Raw genomic sequence first — 15591 nt, 5'->3', positions numbered from 1 at the left:
GAGTTTTGGAGATGCTTTGTCCTCTGAATTTCTGCAATGTAATATTTAACTCAATTGTTTGTAAAGCACGTCTACGGCAAGCTGTATGTAGGGTGTCACCATTGTCAGTGGCTACTTCCCATCCTCTCAGTGAAAACGTTCCTATGCTCTGTCACAGCACGGCTAATCATCTGTCGGTTCTCAATCAGGTTGGAATAGAATCCATTGATTCTTTTGCGTCTGTCACTAACGCCCAGCCTTCAGGAGTTTGAAGCTCGTCACAGTCATTCAATCCCAGAATCCTACTCGGAATACCACAGACAAGGTTTAGACTTTCCGGATTCTCATGAATGCCGCCATCAATTCTAGCTTATACCGCGGAGATTCTGATTAAGGAATCTAAGAGAAGTTCATTCAGTCTGATGTAGAACGAAGGTGTTTGTCAGACACACGTTCATAGATTGAGGGAGGTGATGAGTGTCACGGATCATCACCTCTTTCACAGTTAAGCGCGAATAAACATCTTAGATCGGACCATACACACGTTTGAGTGAAGTAGAAACAATTGCATTAATTCATTGAGACGCTGCAGAGCTCCTCACCTCCCTTGACTCTTCTTCCTCTTGGATATCATGATAGGGATCATATGGCTCTTGGATCGATGGACATAAGTATTCTTCCATGTGAGGTTGTGGTAGAAGGTAGAATTCATCTTGTGGTTGAAAAATTTCATTTATTGGAGGTGGTTCATCTTGGTAATAATGTGGGAGAGGTGGCTCTTGAAAATGTTGATGTTGGAATTGTGGTGGCTCTATATGTGGTTCATATGGCTCATATAGTTGTTGGTAGGATGGATATAGATTAGGGTCATATGAAGGTGGTTGGTAAGAAGGGGCTTTGGCTTGTGAGTATGGTTGGGAGTTATGTTGAGGGTATGGATCATAGGCATATGGTTGTGGTTCTTGAAAGTCACAAGGAGATTCACCATAGCCATTTAATTGATATGCATCATAGAATGGCTCTTCTTCATAGTGCATTGGTGGGGGTTGTTGCCATGAGGATTGATCATATGCATATGGCTCCTCCCACCTTTGGTTATCCCATCCTTGATACACATCTTCATTATAGTCCTCATCACCTACAACATAATTGTAATCACACTCATAGCCAAAATGAGAATTCATGATAGCAAGAGAGGGCAAAAAAAAAACAAAAAAATAGGAACAAATAAAGAGAACAAACTAAAAACTAACAAAGAAGCAAAAAGCAAACATATTCACAATATTCACATATATACAATAACCAATAACACAACACCATTGCAATCCCCGGCAACGGCGCCATTTTGATGATTAGATTTTTGATGGTATAGAATTTCACAAATGAATTCTCGTTGCAAGTATAGTTTCTAAACCAATCAATAATCCTTTTCATACAAAAAGTTGTTTGTCACTAGTACAAACCCCTATAAACCGAAGTATTCAAACCTCGGGTCATTCTCCCTAGGAATTACAATAAAGTGTCTTGTTATTGGTTGTGAATTATTTTGGGGTTTTGATAAGAAGTATGAAAGATAAATGGCAAGAAAGTAAACTAATGGCTAAAAAGATCTTGGCAAGGGTTGGTGGTCAAGAATCTCTATCCTAATCACTAACCACAATATGAGAATTGGCAAGGATTAATCTCATTAAATCATCCTCTAACTAGTAGTAAAGGAAAATCAAATGAGCTATATCAATCCTAGTCCATAAGTCCTAACTCTCCACTAATTCAATTAGTGAGAACTAGAGTCAATGGCTCCCAATCATCAATCACTTGGACATTGGTGCACGAAATTGCAATCACACTTTTGCAACTCCGCACAACTAACCAGCAAGTGCACTGGGTCGTCCAAGTAATACCTTGCGTGAGCAAGGGTCGATCCCACGGAGATTGTCGGCTTGAAGCAAGCTATGGTTATCTTGTAAATCTTGGTCAGGATATCAGAAATTATCAGGATTGATTGTGAAAAACAAAAGAACATGAAATGATTACTTGTTTTGCAGTAATGGAGAATAGGTTGAGGTTTTGGAGATGCTCCATCTTCTGAATCTCTGCTTTCCTACTGTCTTCTTCATCAAACACGCAAGGCTCCTTCCATGGCAAGCTGTATGTAGGGTTTCACCGTTGTCAATGGCTACCTCCCATCCTCTCAGTGAAAATGTTCCTATGCTCTGTCATAGCATGGCTAATCATCTGTCGGTTCTCGATCAGGCCGGAATAGAATCCAGTGATTCTTTTGCGTCTGTCACTAACGCCCCGCCTTCAGGAGTTTGAAGCTCGTCACAGTCATTCAATCATTGAATCCTACTCAGAATACCACAGACAAGGTTTAGACCTTCCGGATTCTCTTGAATGCCGCCATCAGTTCTAGCTTATACCACGAAGATTCCGATTAAAGAATCCAAGAGACAACTACTCAATCTAAGGTAGAACGGAGGTGGTTGTCAGGCACGCGTTCATAGTTGAGAATGATGATGATTGTCACGGATCATCAAATTCATCCGGGTTAAGAACAAGTATTATCTTAGAATGGAAGCAAGCATGATTGAATGAGAAACAGTAGTAATTGCATTAATCCATCAAGACACAGCAGAGCTCCTCACCCCCAACCATGGGGTTTAGAGACTCATGCCGTGGAAAATACACAAAGAAAACGTGTAAAGTGTCATGAGGTGCTGATACAATGTCAAAAGATCCTATTAATAGTAAACTAGTAGCCTAGGGTATACAGAAATGAGTAAATGACGTAAAAATCCACTTCTGGGTCCACTTGGTGTGTGCTTGGGCTGAGCAATGAAGCATTTTCGTGTAGAGACCTTTTCTGGATTTAAACGCCAGCTTTTATGCCAGTTTGGGCGTTTAACTCCAAGTTTTATGCCAGTTCCAGCGTTAAACGCTGGAATTTCTGAGGCTGATTTGCCACGCCGATTTGGGCCATCAAATCTTGGGCAAAGTATAGACTATCATATATTGCTGGAAAGCCCAGGATGTCTACTTTCCAACGCCGTTGAGAGCGCGCCAATTGAACTTCTGTAGCTCTAGAAAAATCCACTTCGAGTACAGGGAGGTCAGAATCCAACAGCATCTGCAGTCCTTTTCAGTCTCTGAATCAGATTTTTGCTCAGAACCCTCAATTTCAGCCAGAAAATACCTGAAATCACAGAAAAACACACAAACTCATAGTAAAGTCCAGAAAAGTGAATTTTAACTAAAAACTAATAAAAATATACTAAAAACTAACCAAAATATACTAAAAACATACTAAAAACAATGCCCAAAAGCGTACAAATTATCCGCTCATCACAACACCAAACTTAAATTGTTGCTTGTCCCCAAGCAACTGAAAATCAAAATAGGATAAAAAGAAGAGAATATACTATAGACTCCAAAATATCAAGGAAACATAGCTCCAATTAGATGAGCGGGACTAGTAGCTTTTTGCCTCCGAACAGTTTTGGCATCTCACTCTATCCCTTGAAGTTCAGAATGATTGGCATCTATAAGAACTCAGAACTCAGATAGTGTTATTGATTCTCCTAGTTAAGTACAATGATTCTTGAACATAGCCAGTGTATGAGTCTTGGCTGTGGCCCAAAGCACTCTGTCTTCCAGTATTACCACCGGATACATACATGCCACAGACACATAATTGGGTGAACCTTTTCAGATTGTGACCCAGCTTTGCTAGAGTCCCCAATTAGAGGTGTCCAGGGTTCTTAAGCACACTCTTGTTACCTTGGATCACAACTTTATTTCTTTCTTTTTCTTTTTCTTTTCTCTCTTTTTTTTCGAAATTTTTTTTTGTATCCACTGCTTTTTCTTGCTTCAAGAATCAATCTAATGATTTTTTTGATCCTCAATAACAGTTCTCTTTTTCCTCATTCTTTCAAGAGCCAACAATTTTAACATTCTCAAAACAATAAATTCAAGAGACATATGCACTGTTCAAGCATTCATTCAGAAAACAAAAAGTATTGTCACCACATCAAGCTAATTCAACTAGTTTCAAGGATAAATTTCGAAATCCTGTACTTCTTGTTCTTTTGTGATTAAAGCATTTTTCATTTAAGAGAGGTGATGGATTCATAGGATATTTATAGCTTTAAGGCATAAAATTTCAATTTAATTAATTATGAATTAAGAACAAGACTCAAAGATAGATATAAGATGAGACTAAAAAAAATAAAAATAGAAAACAAAACAAAAGAAAAAAAACACAAAAAAATAGGCTCCTAATGATAGAGGTTTTCACAGAGTTAGGACTCAATAACCTTGATTTTGAGAAGTGGATGCTCCCTCAACTTGAGAGGAGAGCTTTTGGCGTTTCAACTCTTGGAGTTCACGCCCCTGCTTCTCTTGTTCCTTCAGCAATTTGCAAAGCATGCAGTTCTGATTCTGCTGTTCTTCCTTCAGTTGCTCCATAGTCTCTTACAACTTGGTGATAAATGCTTCTAGGCTAGTCCAGTAGTCAATTCTTGGGAATTCAGGGAGGAATTCCTGCGCCCTCCTCTTGATAGAGTTGTCTTGCATTTGTCCTTCCATTGACTTTTTGGTGATTGGATGTTCAATGGGTATGAATTCATCTACTCCCATCTTCACCCCAGCCTCTTTACAGAGCAAGGAGATCAAGCTTGGGTAAGCCAATTTGGCTTCAGTGGAATTTTTATTTGCAATTGTGTAGATCTCACAAGCAATCACATGATGAACCTCCACTTCTTTTCCAAGCATAATGCAATGAATCATCACTGCTCTCTTGATGGTGACCTCAGAACGGTTGCTAGTGGGCAATATGGAATGCCCAATAAAGTCTAGCCAACCTCTTGCAATTGGTTTGAGGTCTCCCCTCTTGAGTTGGTTTGGGACACCCTTTGAATTGGTTATCCACTTAGTTCCAGGGAGGCATATGTCCTCTAGAACTTGATCCAACCCTTTATCTGCTCTCACCATCCTCCTATTAAAGGATTCAGGATCATCTTGCAGTTGAGGTAGTTTGAAGATTTCTCTTATTTTGTCCAAATGGAAGTACATAACTTTCCCTCTGACCATGGTTCTGTAGGTATGGTAAGCAGTTCCAGTCATTCTCTGCTTATCTGTTAGCCACAGATTAGAGTAGAATTCCTGAACCATGTTCCTTCCAACCTTTATTTCAGGATTGGTTAGAACTTCTCTTGATTCCAAAGATTCTTTGGATTATTCTCTTTCTTTCCTCTTAAATTGGTTTGTTTTCCCTTAGGAGCCATGATCTTGATGAATCTTGGTTTAGTGATCACGGAAAAGCACACCAAACTTAGAGGTTTGCTTGTCCTCAAGCAAAAGAAAGGAAAGAAGAGAGAGAGAGGAAGAGGAAGTTCGAATGGTGTGGTGGAAAGAGGGAGCCAAACGTGTATTTATAAGGTGGGGAGGGAAATTTTCGAAAAAAAGAGAAATTTGAAAGGAGATTTGAGAAGATATGGAAAGAAATTGAGAAAAGGGTGAATTTTTTTTGAACAAAATTTGGGAATGGTTTGAGAGATTTGAAGAGTGATTTTAGATTTTTGAAAATTTGAAAGTGAATGATGAGAGATTGAAATGTATTTTTGTAGAAAAATATGGGTAAGAAAAGGAAAGTTTGAAAAAAATTGTTTTGAAAACAAAATTGTGGTCCCCCCACCTTTCTGGCGTTAAACGCCCAGAATGGCACCCATTCTGGCGTTTAACGCCCATTTGATGCCCCTTTTGGGCGTTTAACGCCCAGCCAGGTGCCCTGGCTGGCGTTAAACGCCAGAATTCCTTTATCACTGGGCGTTTTTCTGAACGCCCAGGATGCTGCACACCTGGCGTTAAACGCCCAGAATGGTGCCCATTCTGGCGTTTAACGCCCAAAATGGCACCATTCCTGGCGTTAAATGCCCAGAATGATACCCATTCTGGCGTTTAACGCCCAAAATGCCCCTTACTGGCGTTTTTTCGCCAGTAAGCTCTTTTTCTCTGCTTTTTGAGCTGAATCCTTCTGTAACTCTGTGAATTCCTTCATTTTTGATACTTGCCTTTGTAAAAACAAAACATATAACCTCCTAATGACTGGGTTGCCTCCCAGCAAGCGCTTCTTTACTGTCTTTAGCTGGACCTTTACTGAGAATCACTCAAGTCTCAGTTTTGAGCATTCCTGCTCAAAATTGCTTTCAAGATAATGCTTGATTCTCTGTCCATTAACAATGAACTTTTTGTCAGAATCAATATCCTGAAGCTTAACATATCCATATGGTGACACTCCTGTAATCACATACGGACCCCTCCATCGGGATTTGAGTTTTCCTGGAAACAGTCTGAGCCTAGAGTTGAAGAGCAGAACTTTTTGTCCTGGCTCAAAGACTCTGGTTGACAACTTCTTGTCATGCCATTTCTTTGCCTTTTCCTTATAAATTTTTGCATTTTCAAAGGCATTGAGTCTGAACTCCTCTAGTTCATTTAGCTGGAGCAATCTTTTTTCACCAGCTAACTGAGCATCCATGTTTAGGAATCTGGTTGCCCAGTAGGCTTTATGTTCCAGCTCCACGGGCAGGTGACAAGCCTTCCCATACACCAGTTGGTATGGAGAGGTTCCTATAGGAGTCTTGAATGCTGTTCTGTATGCCCACAGAGCATCATCCAAGCTCTTTGCCCAATCCTTTCTTCGGGCTATCACAGTCCGTTCCAGGATTCTTTTTAGCTCTCTGTTAGAGACTTCAGCTTGCCCATTTGTCTGTGGATGATACGGAGTTGCCACTTTGTGGCTAATTCCATATCTAACCATAGCAGAGTATAGCTGTCTATTGCAGAAATGAGTGCCCCCGTCACTGATTAGTACTCTGGGAACACCAAACCTGCTGAAGATGTGTTTCTGGAGGAATCTCAGCACGGTCTTGGTATCATTAGTGGGTGTAGCAATTACTTCTACCCACTTAGATACATAGTCCACTGCCACCAGAATGTAAGTGTTTGAGTATGATGGTGGGAATGGCCCCATGAAGTCAATTCCCCATACATCAAACAGTTCTATCTCTAATATCCCTTGTTGAGGCATGGCATATCCGTGAGGCAAGTTACCAGCTCTTTGGCAACTGTCACAGTTACGCACAAACTCTCGGGAATCTTTATAGAGCGTAGGCCTGTAGAAGCCACATTGGAGGACCTTAGTGGTTGTTCGCTCACTTCCAAAGTGTCCTCCATACTGTGATCTATGGCAGTGCCATAGGATCCTTTGTGCTTCTTCTCTGGGTGCACATCTGCGGATCATTCCGTCAGCACATCTCTTAAAGAGATATGGTTCATCCCAGAGGTAGTACTTGGCATCTGAAATTAATTTCTTTCTTTGCACACTGCTGTACTCCTTGGGTATGAACCTTACAGCTTTATAATTTGCAATATCTGCAAACCATGGAGCTTCCAGGATGGCAAAGAGTTGCTCATCTGGGAAGGTCTCAGAGATCTCAGTAGAAGGGAGGGACGCCCCAGCTACTGGTTCTATCCAGGACAGATGATCAGCTACTTGGTTCTCTGTCCCTTTTCTGTCTCTTATTTCTATATCAAACTCTTGCAGAAGCAACACCCATCTGATAAGCCTGGGTTTTGAATCCTGCTTTGTGAGTAAGTATTTAAGAGCAGCATGGTCAGTGTACACAACCACTTTGGATCCCACTAGATAGGATCTAAACTTGTCAATGGCATAGACCACTGCAAGTAACTCTTTTTCTGTGGTTGTGTAGTTCTTCTGTGCGTCATTTAGAACATGGCTAGCATAATAAATGACGTGCAGAAGCTTGTTATGCCTCTGTCCCAACACTGCACCAATGGCATGGTCACTGGCATCACACATTAGTTCAAATGGCAATGTCCAATCTGGTGTAGAGATGACTGGTGCTGTGACCAGCTTAGCTTTCAGGGTCTCAAATGCCTGCAGACACTGTGTGTCAAACACAAATGGTGTGTCAGCAGCTAACAGGTTACTCAGAGGTTTTGCAATTTTCGAAAAATCCTTTATAAACCTTCTGTAGAATCCTGCATGCCCCAGAAAGCTTCTGATTGCCTTAACATTGGCAGGTGGTGGTAATTTTTCAATTACCTCTACCTTTGCCTTATCCACCTCTATTCCCTTGCTTGAAATTTTGTGCCCAAGGACAATTCCTTCAGTCACCATAAAGTGACATTTCTCCTAGTTTAAAACCAGGTTAGTCTCTTGGCATCTTTTCAGGACAAGTGCTAGGTGATTAAGACAGGAGCTAAATGAATCTCCATATACTGAAAAGTCATCCATGAAGACTTCCAGAAATTTCTCTACCATATCTGAGAAGATAGAGAGCATGCACCTCTGAAAGGTTGCAGGTGCATTGCACAGACCAAAAGGCATCCTCCTGTAGGCAAACATGCCAGAAGGGCAAGTGAATGCTGTTTTCTCTTGGTCCTGAGGATCTACTGCAATTTGGTTGTAGCCTGAATAGCCATCCAAGAAGCAGTAATAATCATGACCAGCCAGTCTTTCTAGCATTTGGTCTATGAATGGTAAAGGAAAATGATCCTTTCTGGTGGCTGTATTGAGCCTTCTGTAGTCAATACACATGCGCCACCCTGTGACTGTCCTTGTAGGAACCAGTTCATTTTTTTCATTATAAACCACTGTCATGCCTCCCTTTTTGGGAACAACTTGGACAGGGCTCACCCAGGGGCTATCAGAAATAGGATAAATAATCCCAGCCTCTAGTAATTTAGTGACCTCTTTCTGCACCACCTCCTTCATGGCTGGATTTAGCCTCCTCTGTGGTTGGACCACTGGTTTGGCATTATCCTCCAATAGGATCTTGTGCATGCATCTAGCCGGGCTAATGCCCTTAAGATCACTTATGGACCACCCAAGAGCTGTCTTGTGTGTCCTTAGCACTTGAATCAGTGCTTCCTCTTCCTGTGAATTTAAAGCAGAGCTTATAATCACTAGAAAAGTTTCACCCCCTCCCAGAAATGCATATTTCAGGGATGGTGGCAGTGGTTTGAGTTCAGGTTTGGGAGGCTTATCCTCCTCCTGAGGAATTTTCGAAAATTTCTTTGTTTCCTCTGGTTCTTCTTGATCAGGTTGAGCATCTTTGAAGATGTCTTCAAGCTCTGATTCTAGACTTTCAGTCATATTGATCTCTTCTACCAGAGAGTCAATAATGTCAGCGCCCATGCAGTCATTTGGTATGTCTGGATGCTGCATAGCTTTTACAGCATTCAACTTGAACTCATCCTCATTGACTCTCAAGGTTACTTCACCTTTTTGTACATCAATGAGAGTTCGTCCAGTTGCTAGGAAAGGTCTTCCTAGAATGAGAGTTGCACTCTTGTGCTCCTCTATTTCCAGCACCACAAAGTCAGTTGGAAAGGCAAATGGCCCAACCTTGACAATCATGTCCTCAATTATGCCTGATGGGTGTTTAATGGAGCCATCAGCAAGTTGGAGGCATATCCGGGTTGGTTTGACTTCTCCAGTCAACCCAAGCTTTCTGATAGTGGATGTAGGTATTAGATTGATGCTTGCTCCAAGATCACATAGGGCTGTCTTGGTGCAAGCTCCTTCTAATGTGCATGGTATCATAAAGCTTCCTGGATCTTGAAGCTTTTCTGGTAAGCTCCTTAATATGACTGCACTGCATTCTTCAGTGAGAAACACTTTTTCAGTTTCTCTCCAATCCTTCTTATGGCTTAAGATTTCTTTCATGAACTTAGCATAAGAAGGTATTTGCTCAAGTGCCTCTGCAAACAGAATCTTTATTTCAAGAGTCCTTAGATAGTCTGCAAAGCGGGCAAATTGCTTATCCTGCTCCGCTTGGCGGAGTTTCTGAGGATAAGGCATCTTGGCTTTATATTCTTCAACCTTAGATGCTGCAGGTTTATTCCTTTCAGAAGTGGTTGAAGAAGCCTTGTTAGAGGGATTACTGTCAGCACTTTCAGGTGTCTGATCATCCCTTGGCGTATGAACGCCAGGATTGGGTGGAAAATGGGCGTTTAACGCCAACTTTTCCCCCTTTTCTGGCGTTTGAACGCCAGAACTGGGCAAGGAATGGGCGTTTAACGCCAGCTTTCCTTCCCTTTCTGGTGTTTGAACGCCAATAACATTCCTCTCTGGGCTCTTACTGTCCTCAGAGGGATTTTGCACAGTGATTTGGTTGTCCTCTGTCAATTGTTCCTTGTTTGGCTTTTTGCTCTTCTGAGCAGTGTTATTCAGTGTCTTCCCACTCCTCAGTTGAACTGCTTGACATTCCTCTGTTATCTGTTTGGATATTTGCTGTTTTGCTTGCTTCAACTGCAGTTCTATGCTCTTGTTAGCAACTTTAGTTTCATGGAGCATCTCTTTAAAGTCTGCTAACTGTTCTGTCATCAGGAGCAATTGTTGATTAAGCTCAATTATTTGTTCTTGAGGACTAGGGTCAGTGACTACTGCCATGACTTCCTCTTTTGGAGAGAACTCATTGCTAGAGTACAAATATTGGTTTCTAGCAACAGTGTCTATGAGTTCTTGAGCTTCTTCAATTGTCTTCCTCATGTGTATAAATCCACCAGCTGAGTGGTCTAAGGACATTTGAGCTTTTTCTGTAAGCCCATAGTAAAAGATGTCTAACTGTACCCATTCTGAGAACATTTCAGAGGGGCATTTCTTTAGCATACCTCTATACCTCTCCCAGGCATTATAAAGGGATTCATTATCCTCTTGTTTAAAGCCTTGGATGTCTAGCCTTAGCTGTGTCATCCTTTTTGGAGGGTAAAAGTGATTCAGGAATTTGTCTGATAACTGTTTCCATGTCTTTATGCTTGCTGTAGGTTGGTTATTCAACCACCTTTTAGCCTGATCTTTTACAGCAAATGGAAACAGTAATAGTCTGTAGACATCCTGATCCACCTCTTTATCATGTACTGTGTCAGCAATTTGTAAGAACTGTGCCAGAAACTCAGTAGGTTCTTCCTGTGGAAGACTGGAATACTGGCAATTTTGCTGCACTATGATAATGAGTTGCGGATTAGCTCAAAGCTGCTTGCTTTGATGGGAGGTGTACATATGCTACTCCCATATGCAGTTGTAATGGGGTTAGCATATGACCCCAGAGTCCTTTTGGACTGATCAATCCCACTTAGATCCATAATGGATTGCAAATAGATATATTTTGTTTTTTTTTTTGAATTAAACGAAAAAAATAAAATAAAACAAAAGAAAATTAAAGTGAAAATTCGAAAATCAAAAAGAAAATAAGATCAAAGCAAATTGAGAACTGAATCAATTAGTTGATCAAAAAGATTTTGAAAACAGCAATTAAAAAGATATGATTGAAAAATTTTTATGAAAAAGATTTGATTTTTGAAAAGAGGAAAGAGAAAAACAACAAAAAGACACCAAACCTAAAATTTTTAGAAAATCAAACACTAATTTTCGAAAATTTTTAAGGGAAAAACACAAAGAGGACACCAAACTTAGAATTTTTATGAATCAAAAAGGGACTAAGAACATGCAAATTCGAAAATTAAAAGAAAAACAAAAGCATGCAATTGACACCAAACTTGAAATATGAACTAGAATCAACTAAAAGACTCTAAACCAACAAAAATAAAACAGTCCTAATCTAAGCAACAAGATAAGCCGTCAGTTGTCCAAACTCAACAATCCCCGGCAACGGCGCCAAAAACTTGGTGCACGAAATTGCAATCACACTTTTGCAACTCCGCACAACTAACCAGCAAGTGCACTGGGTCGTCCAAGTAATACCTTGCGTGAGCAAGGGTCGATCCCACGGAGATTGTCGGCTTGAAGCAAGCTATGGTTATTGGTGCGCGAAATTGTGAACAATACTTTTCACAACTCTCATAATCCCCGGACATGAACCCCAAAAACTTGGTGGCTCAGTACCATGGCATTACACAACTTCGCACAACTAACCAGCAAGTGCACTGGGTCGTCCAAGTAATAAACCTTACGCGAGTAAGGGTCGATCCCACGGAGATTGTTAGTATGAAGCAAGCTACGGTCATCTTGTAAATCTTAGTCAGGCAAACTCAAATAGATATGGTGATGAACGAAATAAACATAAAGATAAAGATAGAGATACTTATGTAATTCATTGGTAGGAACTTCAGATAAGTGCATGAAGATGCCTTCCCTTCCGTCTCTCTGCTTTCCTACTGTCTTCATCCAATCATTCTTACTCCTTTCCATGGCAAGCTTATGTAGGGTTTCACCATTGTCAGTGGCTACCTCCCATCCTCTCAGTGATTACGTTGCCTATGCTCTGTCACAACATGGATAATCATCTGTCAGTTCTCGGTCAGGCCAGAATAGAATCCATCGATTCTTTTGCGTCTGTCACTAACGCCCCGCCTGCTAGGAGTTTGAAGCACGTCACAGTCATTCAATCATTGAATCCTACTCAGAATACCACAGACAAGGTTAGAACTTCCGGATTCTCTTGAATGCCGCCATCAGTTCTGGCCTATACCACGAAGACTCTGATCTCACGGAATGGTTGGCTCGGTTGTCAGGCGAGCACTCGGTTGTCAGGCGATCAACCATGCATCGTGCAATCAGGAATCCAAGAGATATTCACCCAATCGAAGGTAGAACAGAGGTGGTTGTCAGTCACATGTTCATAGGTGAGAATGATGATGAGTGTCACGGATCATCACATTCATCAGGTTGAAGAACAAGTGATATCTTAGAACAAGAACAAGCGGAATTGAATGGAAGAACAATAGTAATTGCATTAATACTCGAGGTACAGCAGAGCTCCACACCTTAATCTATGGTGTGTAGAAGCTCCACCGTTGAAAATACATAAGAACAAGGTCTAGGCATGGCCGTGAGGCCAGCCTCCCAGTGATCTAAGATAGCATACAAATGAAGATAGCTACAAAAGTCTCCAAATACAATAGTAAAAGGTCCTACTTATAGAGAACTAGTAGCCTAAGGTTTACAGAGATGAGTAAATGACATAAAAATCTACTTCCGGGCCCACTTGGTGTGTGCTTGGGCTGAGCAATGAAGCATTTTTGTGTAGAGACTCTTCTTGGAGTTAAACGCCAGCTTTAGTGCCAGTTTGGGCGTTTAACTCCCATTTGGGTGCCAGTTCCGGCGTTTAACGCTGGAAATCTTGAAGGTGATTTTGAACGCCGGTTTGGGCCATCAAATCTTGGGCAAAGTATGGACTATCATATATTGCTGGAAAGCCCAGGATGTCTACTTTCCAACGCCGTTGAGAGCGCGCCAATTGGGTATCTGTAGCGCCAGAAAATCCACTTCGAGTGCAGGGAGGTCAGAATCCAACAGCATCTGCAGTCCTTTTCAGTCTCTGAATCAGATTTTTGCTCAGGTCCCTCAATTTCAGTCAGAAAATACCTGAAATCACAGAAAAAGACACAAACTCATAGTAAAGTCCAGAAAAGTGAATTTTAACTAAAAACTAATTAAAATATACTAAAAACTGACTAGATCATACTAAATACTAAAAACAATGCCAAAAAGCGTACAAATTATCCGCTCATCACAACACCAAACTTAAATTGTTGCTTGTCCTCAAGCAAATGAAAATCAAATAAGATAAAAAGAAGAGAATATGCAATGAATTCCAGAAACATCTATGAAGATCAGTATTAATTAGATGAGCGGGGCTTTTAGCTTTTTGCCTCTGAATAGTTTTGGCATCTCACTCTATCCTTTGAAATTCAGAATGGTTGGCTTCTTTAGGAACTTAGAATCCAGATAGTGTTATTGATTCTCCTAGTTAAGTATGATGATTCTTGAACATAGCTACTTATTGAGTCTTGGCTGTGGCCCAAAGCACTCTGTCTTCCAGTATTACCGCCGGATACATACATGCCACAGACACATAATTGGGTGAACCTTTTCAGATTGTGACTCAACTTTGCTAGAGTCCCCAACTAGAGGTGTCCAGGGTTCTTAAGCACACTCTTATTGCCTTGGATCACAACTTTATTTCTTTCTTTTCTCTTTTTTTTTCGATTTTTTTTTTGAATAGTAATGCTTTTTTTTGCTTCAAGAATCACTGTAATGATTTTTCAGATCCTCAGTAACATGTCTTCTTTTTCATCATTCTTTCAAGAGCCAACATTCATGAACCACAAATTCAAGATACATATGCACTGTTTAAGCATACATTCAGAGAACAAAAATATTGCCACCACATCAAAATAATTAAACTGTTATAAAATTCAGAATTCATGCAATTCTTTCTTTTTCAATTTAAGCACGTTTTTATTCAAGAAAGGTGATGGATTCATAGGACATTCATAACTTTAAGGCATAGACACTAAGACACTAATGATCACAAGACACAAACATGGATAAACATAAGCACTAAAATTCGAAAAACAGAAGAATAAAGAACAAGGAAATTAAAGAACGGGTCCACCTTAGTGATGGCGGCTCTTTCTTCCTCTTGAAGATCCTATGGAGTGCTTGAGCTCCTCAATGTCTCTTCCTTGTCTTTGTTGCTCCTCTCTCATGATTCTTTGATCTTCTCTAATTTCATGGAGGATGATGGAGTGTTCTTGATGCTCCACCCTTAGTTGTCCCATGTTGGAACTCAATTCTCCTAGGGAGGTGTTTAGTTGCTCCCAATAGTTTTGTGGAGGAAAGTGCATCCCTTGAGGAATCTCAGGGATTTCATGATGAGTAGGGTCTCTTGTGTGCTCCATCCTCTTCTTAGTGATGGGCTTGTCCTCATCAATGGGGATGTCTCCCTCTATGTCAACTCCAACTGAATAACAGAGGTGACAAATGAGATGAGGGAAGGCTAACCTTGCTAAGGTAGAGGACTTGTCTACCACCTTATAGAGTTCTTGGGCTATAACCTCATGAACTTCTATTTCTTCTCCAATCATGATGCTATGGATCATGATAGCCCGGTCTATGGTAACTTCGGACCGGTTGCTAGTGGGAATGATTGAGCGTTGGATGAACTCCAACCATCCTCTAGCCACGGGTTTGAGGTCATGCCTTCTCAATTGAACCGGCTTTCCTCTTGAATCTCTCTTCCATTGGGTGCCCTCTTCACATATGACTGTGAGGACTTGGTCCAACCTTTGATCAAAGTTGACCCTTCTAGTGTAAGGATGTTCATCTCCTTGCATCATAGGCAAGTTGAACGCCACCCTCACACTTTCCGGACTAAAATCCAAGTATTTCCCCCGAACCATAGTAAGATAATTCTTTGGATTCGGGTTCACACTTTGGTCATGGTTCTTGGTGATCCATGCATTGGCATAGAACTCTTGAACCATCAAGATTCCGACTTGTTGAATGGGGTTGGTAAGAACTTCCCAACCTCTTCTTCGGATCTCATGTCGGATCTCCGGATATTCACCCTTTTTGAGTGAAAAAGGGACCTCGGGGATCACCTTCTTCAAGGCCACAACTTCATAGAAATGGTCTTGATGCACTCTTGAGATGAATCTCTCCATCTCCCATGACTCGGAGGTGGAAGCTTTTGCCTTCCCTTTCCTCTTTCTAGAGGTTTCTCCGGCCTTGGATGCCATAAATGGTTATGGAAAAACAAAAAGCAATGCTTTTACCACACCAAA

The sequence above is a fragment of the Arachis hypogaea genome, chromosome 6, assembly GCF_003086295.3.
Source record: "Arachis hypogaea cultivar Tifrunner chromosome 6, arahy.Tifrunner.gnm2.J5K5, whole genome shotgun sequence".
Lineage (NCBI taxonomy): Eukaryota > Viridiplantae > Streptophyta > Magnoliopsida > Fabales > Fabaceae > Arachis > Arachis hypogaea.
This window is presented reverse-complemented; position numbering follows the sequence as displayed.